General features: G+C 35.1%; 1 pseudogene across 1 annotated transcript; it reads left to right on the top strand.

Moving 5' to 3' along the window:
• The first annotated feature begins 223 nt into the window (after positions 1–223).
• Positions 224–779, top strand: LOC306652328 (Parkinson disease protein 7 homolog; annotated as a pseudogene). Its single transcript has one exon. The product of its transcript is annotated as a Parkinson disease protein 7 homolog (transcript).
• The last annotated feature ends 12,178 nt before the right edge of the window (positions 780–12,957 follow it).

Genomic DNA, 12,957 nt, shown 5'->3' with positions numbered 1-12,957 from the left:
GCAGAAGTTTTGTACAAATTCTAGATTGAACAATCATAAACATATGAACATATTATTTCAATGAAGCCTCTAATATTGTAATTTATTAATGATAAAGTAGTAAAAATATTTTTTAGATTATTTAGAAGTCTACCATATAAATTGGTCATCAAATTTCCTTATCTAAAATTAAAATGAAAAAGGGTGAGCCTTTGTTCCCACAGACTTTAAAATATACATCCAAATGACTTCAAAAAGAGCCCTGGTTGTCCTGTACAAAGGAGCAGAAGTCATTCCTGTAGATGTTATGAGACTGATGGGATTAAGGTTACCGTCACAGGTCTGTCTGGAAAAGACCCAGTACAATGTAGCCCTGATATTGTCATTTGTTCTGATGCCAATCTTAAAGATCCTTGAAAGCAGGGACCATAGGATGTGGTGGTTCTACCAGGAGGTAATCTGGGTGCACAGAACTTATCCGAGTCTACAGCTGTGAAGGAGATCCTGAAGGAGCAGGAGAATAGGAAGGGCCTCATAGCTGCCATCTGTGTAGGTTCTATGGCTCTTTTGGCTCATGAAATAGGTTTTGGAAGCAAAGTTTCAACGTACCCACTTGCAAAAGACAAATGATGATCTGGAGTCACTACAGCTACTCCAAGAGCTGCGTGGAGCAGGACAGCCTGATCCTCACCAGCTACGGTCCCAGGACCAACTTTGAGTTCGCCCTCGCCATCGTGGAGGTGCTCAGCGGCAAGGAGGTGGCCAACCAGGTGAAGGTGCCCCTGATTCTTAAGGATTGATGCCTGACCCTCCGGAGGAGACAATGCAGTTCCTGCTTACCAGAGCCCAGGTGGTTGTTTGGCACAGCAGAGGCAGCCTGCTGTGTGACATGACCACCCCAAGTTCCCAGCCTGTGCATCTGTGTCTGTAACATTTCTGAACCTTGTTTGCAGAATAAACAAGACATTTGCAACACGGGAAAAGAAAAAGGATGATGAAGAATAGATGTCTATTTTGAAAATGTTTCTGAATCACATATCTTATAAAACATACATATTCAATCCCTTATGAAGAACCAAGCAGGTAGAAAGGAAACTGAATAAAAAGTTAATTAAAGAAGTAAACAACTAAAATGTCTACAGATTCCTTCTCATCTTTCATTTTTTTTTAATTGCACTGATACAGGATAGATTCTAGATCTTTTTGAAAGTTGCTGCATCCATGAACACATACTTCTCAAAAGGAGTGATCTCCTACAGCAAGTGTGTTCCAAATTTATCATTGTCAATTATACTCTGGATTTGGAGTTTTTAAATTCCATATCCTACCAGAACTAGTTTAGAGGAGTCTAGATTGGGCCTTCTGATTGAATGCCTCTGATGTGCCCCTCTAATTTTGTCACAACTGTCTCATTCTCCCAAGGTTTCATGTCTAGTAAAAGTTGCATGTAGGAAGGAGATTTCTTTCTTCCTCAGTTGCCCAAGCAACTAAGGATGGGTATCAGTTTGAATGTCTGATTTTTTTCAAGCTGCTCTAGAAAAGTGGAACTATCATATAAGAAATGAAAGTTCCTTTTAGAAAAAGAAAATTGTGCTTTCCTCATTTCGTAAGGTACTGACAACTTTTGGCCCCTTAACCAAGGTCATGTGGTTATTCTCAGTAGTATAAATAGATCAGTCTAGATTTTGGGTTATTTTTTTCTCTTTGAGTTAAAACATAATTTATTCATTAATTGCTTTTAACTCACCAAAGAAATATTTTAATTGCTTTGATAATAACTGCCATGCTCAAGTTGAATATTCATAAATCATTATTTTTTATTGTCTTTCTAATGAACATTCCCTAAACAGCATAGCCTTACATTAGCATCCATTCAATTACTTGTTTCATTTGTAGTAACTTCATAGTGGTTAATTATAATAATGAATAATTATTATAGCATGTATTGAATGTCTACAGTATGCTAAAGTACTATGACCTGATTCAAAATTTATTTTTAGGGCAAGGGTTTGAATTTTGATAGTGTAAGAGTCTAATAGTGTAATTGTGAATTCACTGGCATGTTGCATAATTGGATGTGTTTTCAGTTCCTCACAGTGAGCTAAAGTAATTGTGCATGGAAAATGTTTATCAGTTCTTCATGTTACTTGCTAGATAGAATTGTGCTATCCTTAACTTCTTTTTAATGATATATTATTATTATTCAGGTACATTTATAGGATTTTAATTATTTGGATCAATCTGAGTCTTAGGTGGTAAAATATTGTTTTTCATTGTAGGTATAGTGGAATGAGTTTAAATGATGTGAGAATTCATTTTTAAACAATCTTGTAGCAAAAAAGTAAAACATATCTTGTAGCAAATTTCTAATTTCTTATAGCCATTGAAAAGTAGTAAGTATTTATATGTTTATGGTGTTATACAAATCAAATGGTTCTTCTGAGGACTTAAAAATATAAAGTATTTAAGGGGATTATTATTGATGTAGTTTTTGAAAATTTCACATATCTATTAAGCATATTCTAAATACTGGAAAATACCAATAATTATTTAAAAAATAAAATTTCAGTTGAAATTTTTTTTAACTATTTTGCTTTCCTTCTCCCAAAGAATGAAAAATATATTTTGTATTAGAAATATAAATTTAGAATCAAAATAAGTATTGCTTATGACATCAAATATGGTTTATAAGGTAGAGATTTAAACAACATTTTTCTTAAATAAAACACTCAAATTATGTTTATGTTAACCCTAACAAAATCTAACATCCTCCTCATTCTTCTCTTTTCCTTGTCCTTCTCCTACATTTTTCTACGAGTAATTTTTTTAACACTTGAAAGCTATGCTGAAAGTACCAATTTCTTCAAAATAATTTGTTTTTTAAGACTTAGAAATTGTTTATTCTGTATGTAAACAGCTTTTAACTCTCAGTGAATTATATCAGAACCACTATCACCATTATCACAATACTGATTGAAATTAGTCCAACAGGGAACTAAAATTAGTGCTTTAACTTAAAGGTTTATTTCATCAGGAAAATAGTTTATGACTTTGTGCCTACAGTACTGAAATGCCCAGAATTAAAAAAAAATAACCTGATAAAATTCTGTGATGAACTTGTATATAATAAATTTCTGCAAAACACATTTTCTATCAGATGCTGTATTAAAACTAGTTCCATTGGATGTATTCCATAAAATCTTTCATTAGCTTGGTGGTTTTCAGTTGTTAGAGTTGTAGTAAAATGCTAGAGATAACTATTATATTTCTAATGAAGTTTATAAAAATGTTGCACTCTTGTGAAATTATTGAGTTACCTATCACTCATCACCATGAATAAACAAATTTCTAATTTCACTTAAGTTTAGGTTTAATCTTAAATTTTTATAGGGATTTCATATTTGTTTTGATTGTTCTCTCAGATCAATCCAGTTTTTAGATTCTTTTCTCTAGGAAAACCTAAAGCATACTCACTTACTTGAATGTCTGTAAGATTTTTCTACAAAAACAATCAGGCAGACAGAATATTTGATATGGACTCAAATATAAAGTTTAGTATTTGATTTTGAAAAAAATAATTTTGTTTTACTTGGTAGGAAAAAAAAGGATATGCAAGTAAAAGTCAATTCACTGAAATTCTTGCAGAGTTAATTCAATAGTAATGTAAAGAATTATATGATTTTTTAAAAATTCCTGATCTTTCTTTCAGGGATTCATTGCACTTATTCATTAATAGATTCTAAGTTCTGCCCTTATAGAAACATAAATTGAAAAGTATCACCATTTCAAGATGATTCAATTGCAGAGCATTTAAGTACTTGGGACCATAATATGTTAATATGTAGGAAGGTAGAACATTTTTTTTGCTCTTAAGATTTATAGGAAAAGAGGGACTAATGGGAAGTTAAAAAATATTAGTAATTAAAAGTACACTGAATCTAATGAGATCTGGCACTTGCGTTTTCTAAAACAGATTATCCACCATGATTTAATCAGCTTTTTCCACTGCTGTGATTAAAAGACATGACCAGAACAATTGTAGAGGAAGAGAAGTTTATGTGAGTGCTCACATTTCATCCATAGAAGGCTGACTCCATTTGAGGTGAGGTGAAGCAGAACATCATGGTGGAAGTGTGTGGTGGAGAGAAGCAGCTCACACCACCAGGAAGCAGAAAGACGCTACTCCCCAGATACAAAATATATATCCTCCATCCCATGGCCATGCCCTCAATTAACCACTTTCTCCAGTCACACCCACCTGCCTCCAGTTACCACTCAATTAATCCCATCAGAGATTAATTCACTAATTAGGTTAAGGCTATAATCCAATCATTTCTCCTCCAAAACTTCTTGCATTGCCTCACATATGAGATTTTGTGGGACATCTCACATCCCAACCATAACATACCTCATTTTTCCCCTCTCCACTACCACAGGAAACAGTTTCCTCCAGTCGCAGCACTGGACATTCCTTTCATCCTGAAGCTTGGCTATGTTGAAAAATGCAGAAAAGGTAAACTGTAAAATTGCAATGAAAAATCTGAAAATGGTTTTCTGCTTAGATAAAACATAGAGAGACCATTCTGCAGTATACATGCAGTATCCATGTGTAGCCTGTATGCTCTTTAAGTAGAAAGTTTAGAACTATAAGAAAATCTGGATGATATCCAAACCATAAAAACTTTTATCTTTGAATAATTTTAAATAACAAAACATTAGGTCAGGTTTTTAGTTGTCAGCCTGGGCTGTTTAGGAATTATTCAGGAGTTGTTTAACACATCTAGTAAAGCTGTGGGCCATGACTGTTCTTAAGGATGGGATTTCTCACTGTTATCCCACCCAACCATGCAGCAGGCTGTCCTGTACCTGACCTGGCACATACCAGGACTGGTTCAAGTGAAACCTGGCATCTTGTCTGCCAGAGTTTTTATTAGTTTCAATGATCCTCTCCATCAGCCATGATAATTGAGAGTTGACCAGATGGTTGCATTCTTTCAGCACCAAAGTTCAATAGAAATGAAATATGAAGGTGGTATTTTGGTATGGGAAATGAAGGGTAGAATGTCTCCTCATTAATGTTCTGCTTATCTCTTGACTAGTCCCTTTGAGTCCTTCTGTTTTATTCCATTTGCTTTTCTGAACTTTCTTTTTTTTTTTTTGTTGGTTGATATTTTTATTTACTTAAAGGAAATAAAAATGAAGCAACAAAGACATATGTTGGAACTTCACTCATTCACTCATTGATCAGTGACATAAACACTTTGTTCACTCAAATAATAGTTTTTGAATATTGGAAGAATATTTCCTCAATTTTCTACACAACTCATAACTTTAATCCATTACAATATTACAGAAGTTTTTAACTCTAATCTGTATTGTTAATATTTTCGGGGCTAAGAGAAGAATGGAGGAACTTTGGATTATGTAGAGGGAAATGAGGGGAGGAGAGGAGTGGGGACAGGGAAAGGAAAGATGGTGGAATGAGACAGACTTTATTACCCTATGTACACGTATGATTACACGAATGGTGTGAATCTACATCATGCACAACCATAGAAATGAAATGATGTACCCCATGTGTGTACAATGCATCAAAATGTAGTCTGTAAAAATAAAAAAAATATTTTAAAAAAAAATAAAAATAATAAATACAATTTTAAAATTAAAAAATACATATTTCTTCATCATTCTCTTAAGTCTAGACCAGTGGTCAGCAAATTTATCTTGTACAGGGCTAGAGAAAAGATAGAATAGGCTTAGTGGGCCAAGTAAGGTCTCTGTCACATATTCTGTGTGTGTGTGTGTGTGTGTGTGTTGCATTTTGTTTTGATTTTACAATAATCTTTTAAAGATGCAAAACACGAAACCATTCTTAGCTTTTGAGCCATAAAAAGTCAGCCTTGGACCAGATTTGGTTCACGGAACTATGGCTCGCTGATACTCAATACAGATAGTTCATGAAATAATAAATCAAACAGTGATTTGTACCATTTGCTGGTTTCTGTGTTGTAAATATTCCCCCATGGCCAATCTTAAGACCCCGTGTAATGCCCCTGAACACGAACTGAGCAGGGAGTGTGGGAGCACACAGCATATGCTGCTTCCACCATGCAGACACCAATGTCAGTAACATCAAAGGCACAAATAATAGTAAAGTGCAGTAACATAAGGCACAATGAGTTTTGAGTATTTACTGTCTGCTTTTATACAATTTTATTTAACTCCATATTTATATAATTTAACTTTCAGTGATGGCTGTGTTGACAAAATTTCTGAAATTTTAATGACGTAAGGGTAGCTGCAGCATGTATCCATGTATCCCATGTAAGGGTGGATATGGGCAAGCTCTGCCTTCCTCCACCTCTGTTTGTGCTGCTTCTAAAATCTGCACTATCACACCACATAGTCTTAGAGGTGACATCATATATGAATTTTGTACTCTGAACTTTGTGATCAGTCTGAGACCTTCCTGATTCTTGATTCAATGTTTTAAAAAAATTTTAATCTACTATGGAAAGTTTTTTTTTTAAATAAAAATCTAAGATAAAGGGAAAAAAAATTATTTCTGCATGACCTGGGATTTGAGGATTATTTCTGCTTCCAGTACTTCTGTTAGTGCACACTGTTTAGACTTTCTCATCCCAAAGCTGTAGAAATCAAGACTGGGATATACTGTGGTAGAGCTCTTGCCTAACATCCTCAAGAACTTGGGTTTGATCTCCAGCACTGCAAAGTCGAAAAACAGAACCCCAAACTACAAAAATCAGTCAAAGAAGTTATATTTGCAGCTACACCTGGTTAAGTGTCCAGAGAAGTACAGGAGAGGTGGAACTCCATGAATCTCACTGGAGACCTTAGGTTCCTGCAGCTGGGTTTCTGGAAGACTGGTATTCATTTAGCAAAAATTTCATGCCAGGCATGGAAATAGAGAACTATTAGTATAGTAAGAATAATAAAAATAATAACACCTTTCATTTAGAAATCCAAGGGGATCAAGAAAAAGAATAATTTTAAGTAAGAACCATAATATAATAATTATTGGGAGGGAGATTAAGAAGCAAAATAGTTCAGACTAGAGCAGACCTTCTTTTGTGGTCTTTTGTGGCCTTTTTTTCAAAAGCCTGAACTCAGACATCTCTGATCCCTAACTGTATCTGTGTGTAGCTCTCACAGGACAAGCCAAGCCAAGACAGTATGTAATAGTTGTAAATAGGATCAATTCATTTTTGTGGATGGCAGAATTTGGCAATCAATAAGTACATATTGCCTTCCAATTTCAACTTTGCTTTTAATCTCCTAGAAGTAGTAGGTGCAAGAAGGTTTTCCTAGTGTCAAAAAAAAAAAAAAAAAGCCTTTGGCCCTTCATTTAAATCATTGTTTTTCTAGGGAAATTTAATTTGGGAAAAGAAATGTTTTTCTAATTAACTGGATGGCTGTGTGCTATGCAAACAATAAATATTCTTGTTTGAAAGTAATGCATGCCCCTGCTCCTAGGACTACCAAGGGAATTTAAAAGAAAAAATGAAAGTAGCTCCAACCTCGTATTTTGCCAGAGCTAAACAGAATTCCCAGCTCCAGAGTTTTCACGTCAGTTCCCAATTTAAAACCCACAAGTGTTGAGCGGGTTCATGCTGCAGCGAGACACCTCTTCTCATCTCTAGAATTGACTGCATTTGATCTCTGTCTGGGTTTCTGGGCATGTCCTTCCTTTCCTTTCTCTTCCTCTTGTGCTATGCTTGGCACACAACTTCCCAGAGAAAGCATGCCAAGTTGCCTTCTTAAAATTCCCAGTTGCTCTCAAAGGGAGTCCTGCTAACTCTGTGTTTCTCCTTATTCTTTAAACGACCCCTTTTGTCTCCATATGGCTTTGTGCTGAAAGGAGTCCACTACCCTGGATTTCTTTCTCTTCTGTCTCTCCACCTCTTCCTGGCACAATGTAAGCCCCTTGCAAATTCTAGCTTGTCTTTCTTCCATTGTTCTTCAGATGAAGAAGAGGGATACTTCCTATCCTCAGTACTTTATTGCTGTAACTGCAAAGCTGAGAGTTACATCAACAGTAGAAATCAAGTACCTACAATGGGCTAAGCTCTGTGGAAAATTCAAATGATTTTGGACAGTTCTTGCTATACAGCAATGTAAAACCTTTCGTCCCATGACATCGCCCAGCAGGCCCTCAGCGGCCTCAGCGGCAGCGCCCCCAACATCCTACAGGTGCACAACATGAAGACACCGGCGGGGCCCCGGCCAGGACCCCCAGAGCAGGGCGCAAAGCCTCGACCCTCATCACTCGTGCGTCGAGTTCCTCCACGGCCTGTCACTCACCGGCCTCGCACCCAAGAACCACCCTGAACTTTCTTAAGCTGCATTTTCAATCTGAAAGATTTAATAGAAATAACCTAGGTCAGATTCCCCCACCATCCTTTTTTATAACAGATGAGAAACCAAAACCCAGTTGAATCAATTACCTCAAGACTACACTTCAGACACCTAGCTGCAACTGTCTCTGTCAGGGAAGGTTGGTTGACAGGGAGCTGATCATGAAAGAGTGGCAGCACCATCTCTGCTTCATCTTATTCCTTTTAACATTATTGGGATTTTTGTTGTTGTTTGTTCTTTTTTGCATCTTGGAATAGAAGATACATATTAATTAGTGGTAGAATGTTAAAGCTAAAGGAACCATAGAAGTTATATTAACTAATATTTTTTTTTCTTTTCTGGAATGACATGGCCATACATTTGTAGTAAATGTGTGTTATCTAAAATGTTCTTTCTCTCCTTTTATTGCATTTCACAGGTTCTTGGGATATGAATGGCAGAAACGGTTGTATGCACTCCAAAAAAAACTGTTCTATTACTATGGAAGTGAAAAGGTAAATGGGTGTTCAGTTATATCAACTTCTGTTGCTTTGGGGGCCACTTTACTGCCCTCTTCCCCTAATTTTTAAGTACAGGGTAAGCTGAAGATAAATGGAGACAAAAACCAACAGAAAATTTTTAACAATAATAGTCTAACAGTAATTTATAATACTATTTTTTTATTTGACAAATATTCTGAATTCCAGATTGCCCTAAAATTTAACTCAAATGTGCTTCTTTATAAAATATTTTTAAATTGTCAATGGAACTTTATTTTTATTTATATGCAGTGCTGAGAATCAAACCCAGTGCCTCACACATACTAGGCAAGTGGTTTAACACTGAGCTACAATTCCAGTCCCAGTTGTGTTTCTTGAATTAGGAAAGAGAGTAAAATAACTTTCATCCATGTCCTTTCACTATTGGAAATATTTATTAACCAGGCAAAAGTTGCAGAATTTCTGGAAAAGCAAAGTGTATATACACGTGAGATTTTAACGGCATGAATAGAGAAGATTTTAAAAGAAAAATTCAGCTAAAATTAAATGTGCAAAAAACCTTTCTGGGCTCCACTTACAGATGTAAATAACAATAGCAAACATGTACACAGTTTACTCTATTCTGGATTCTCTCTAAGTACTTTAGCTATATTGGCCTTGCAGCTATTTTAATTTGATTAACTCAGAACAACTCTGTGAGGTAGGTACTATTATTAGTCATATTTATTTTACTGTTAGGTAAACCAAGAACAGAAAGGTTAAGTTTCGTTCAAGGTCACAGACCTGGTAAATGGAAGATATAGAATTTGTCTATAGACTAGGTAGAATGGTCAGAGTCCAGGTTCTTGACCACTATTATCACTATATTTATTTACAAATAAAGGATGCAATATTGAAATTCATTACTTGATTAATAAGAATTTTACTCATAGTTCATATAATTTTTTTAAGAAATAGAGGTATAAAATAATGAACTTTAAAAATGTGACTTCTTATTTTTGCTGTTTTATTTTAGGAAAAGCAGGCCAGAAGTTGAATACTATAAACTAAGGGTTACATAGAAGTAGATTATCACTTCCAGGAGGGACCCATTGATGAGAGAAAAGGCATAAAAAATCAGAATCACTAAATACATTTTTCCAATGAATTGTTACTTATCAATATTGTTTGAAAGTTCATGTTTTATTTGATATGATTTGTGGTTTTAAGGATTTCCCCTTATTATTAAAACATGCAAATGAAACTATTCTATTTCAGATAGTTTTGAAATACTTTCATAATGCTCAAATTTGATCTCACCATTTGGCTAATAGAAATAACAAGCACTTAATGCCCAACTGTATTCTATCAGTAATCTGTAGTATGCTCAAATATAATCATGTCATCAGTGCAGTGTCAACTCTAAACAACCAAAATCAAGCAAGTTTGCTTTATAAGTAGGTGACTTTGTCAGAAAACTTGAGAGTCCAAGTTAAGTTATGATTGTCAAAGATAAGCTTGTGTTACCATTATAGAAATATAATTTTGTAAAATATTGTGAATTTAGATCAAGGTACTTCTATTTATACCAAAAATATGCTCTTTTTCACACATCTAGGAGGGAGCTTCAACTCGTCATGATTTTGGCTCAATTAGGCTTCTCATTTCTAATTTCTTTAAGAATCAATGAATACTACTGTCTGTGTTTCCAACATTTCTAACTAGTACATACCTATAGTTTGGTCCAGGTCACCAAGAGCCTTCCTACACCCTTTGGAGTGTTTATATTTACTTCAATGGCCAAGTTCTGTAAAGAATTCCTAATTAGAAATTTTTGGATATTGTTTAAATCCCCACTTCTATTATTTTTTCAGGCCTCCTGAGTCAATGACATTCATAGTAATTTGCATTTTAACTACTTTGTGATCCACTTAACACCCTCAACCAATTCTGACTTTTAAAAATTAGCATTTTACACAAATCAAAACCATTCTAAGATTTCATCTCATTCTAGTCATAATGGCTATGATCAAGAATACAAACAATAATAAATGCTGATGGCATTGTTGGGAGAAACTTACACTTGTATATTTTTGGTGGGACTGTAGCCTAGTACAACCACTCTTTGAAAGCAGTATTCCACAAAAATCTAGGGATGAATCCATCATATGATCCAGCAATCCCACTCCTTTGTATTTTCCCCAAAGACCTAAAATCAGAATACTATCGCTATAGCAATATAGACACCACAAATTTATTGCAGGAAAATTCAAAATAGCTGAATTATGGAATCAACCCAGATGCCCATCAATAGATGAATGGATTAAGAACTCTGGCATGTATGTAAAATGGCATTCTACTGAGCCATAAAAATAATGAAATTATGGCATTTGTGGGTGTCTGGATAGAAATGGAGAATTTATACAGCTTTGTTTTGTTTTTGGAAACATTTACCTGCACTTTGGCAAGAGCTATTTGGAAATATTATAACTTTAATTCTCCCACTAAGTAGGATTTAAATAAATGGGATTAGAGAGGAACAGGAGTTGACACCACTTACTAGGTTATGTACTTTGATACTGTTTGACAGATACATAGCCCTTATTTTCTGCCTTCTTGTGTGTGCCAAAAACATATTGACCTATCAAGATAGTAATGGCTTAGAAAGAGTAATTCCATCCTCTAGGGTATATAATGCACTTACCTTGATACCTGTAAATACTGTCAGTATTGATTATTCATAGCCATTTTGGACCCTTAAGTAGCATACATAAAGTACATATTCTATCACTTTATGAAATCACATCCAAACTCATCTCCTTCCTTTTCCTGTGATTGTCATGCATCTCATTCGTCAAACTTCCTAGATTCTAGGAATTTTCATTCGTTCATTCACTTATTCATATTTTTATTTGGTAAACATTTGTAGGATGCTTTGTAGATAAAAGGCACTTGAGGGGTGGGTCCTAAGATCCTTAGAGGTGCTTATGGTTTCAGTGGGTATTAGGGAGAGGAAGTGAGAATGGGAATCAGAGGTTAGAGATTGGTAGGTAGACATAATTGTAGGGCATTGCAGCACAGGAAGTAAATTAAATAAAATATCCTTCTATTACAAAGAAGTGAGAGTTGTCTAGGGGAGTTAGGACAGACTTTCTGGTGAAGAACAGTTAGTTTTGGACCTTAAGGGATGAACAGGGGTTTGCTGGATAAATGCTATGCTTTAAATTTATGTGTCCTTCCAAATTTAACATATTGTAACCTAATGTACAAGGAGATAGTATTAATGGGTGGGACTTCTAGGAGATTATTAGGTCACAATGGTTTTACCCATATACATGAGGTAAGTCCCTTTATTAAAAAAAAAAAACAAAAACAAAAACAAAAAAAAAAACCTCTTTTGCCTTTCTGTTTTGTTATGGCTCCGTGTTTGTTCCCTCCAGAGGATGCAGCTACAAGGTGAAACCTTAAAGAAAAGAGCAGTCCTCACTAGATGATGATCCTGTTGGCACCTAGATCATGAACTTCTATAACTTTGAGAAATAAATTCCTCATGTTTATCAATTACCCATTTGCGAGTGCTATGGGAGAACAGATGGACCAAGACAATGAAGATGATTTACATATACCAAGCAAGGGAACAGTGATGATTTTGGGTTGTGAAAGGCCATGAATGGAATCATTATTGGGACCAAGGCTGGGGGTTGTGGAGAGAGTAAGAAGAGGTGGCAGGTAAGGCAAAGAAAGAAATTATATCAGATTGAGGAAAGCTTTAAGAGAATAAGGACCTTGCTAATGTTTTTGAGTATGGCCTTGAGGCAGACGGCTGTGTAGCCAGATTCTTTTAAATTAATCATGATAGTATTGTAGAGGATGTATTAGAATGGGTAACATGATCAACAGGACTATTCTGAAGGACATTGAACTAATCTAAGCAAGAGAGTTTAACAAAGGGTTGTTGAGAAGCAGGGCAAAGATTTAATGCATATCTATCTGGCTTTAAAACTTGGTTTTCCCCAAAACTTTGTGATTGTTATCAACTGCCCCAAGGTGCCCATAAATGATGACCAATGTAGGAATATCTTGTTCTTTTTCTTTTTCTGTCTACCTTAAATGTGATCTTAAATCAGGATTATGATATTAAATT

Source organism: Sciurus vulgaris (assembly GCF_902686455.1).
Source record: "Sciurus vulgaris genome assembly, contig: HiC_scaffold_177_arrow_ctg1, whole genome shotgun sequence".
In the NCBI taxonomy this organism is placed as follows: Eukaryota; Metazoa; Chordata; class Mammalia; order Rodentia; family Sciuridae; genus Sciurus; species Sciurus vulgaris.
The sequence above is the reverse complement of the archived record's forward strand: the minus strand, read 5'-3'. Positions and strand labels throughout refer to the sequence as shown.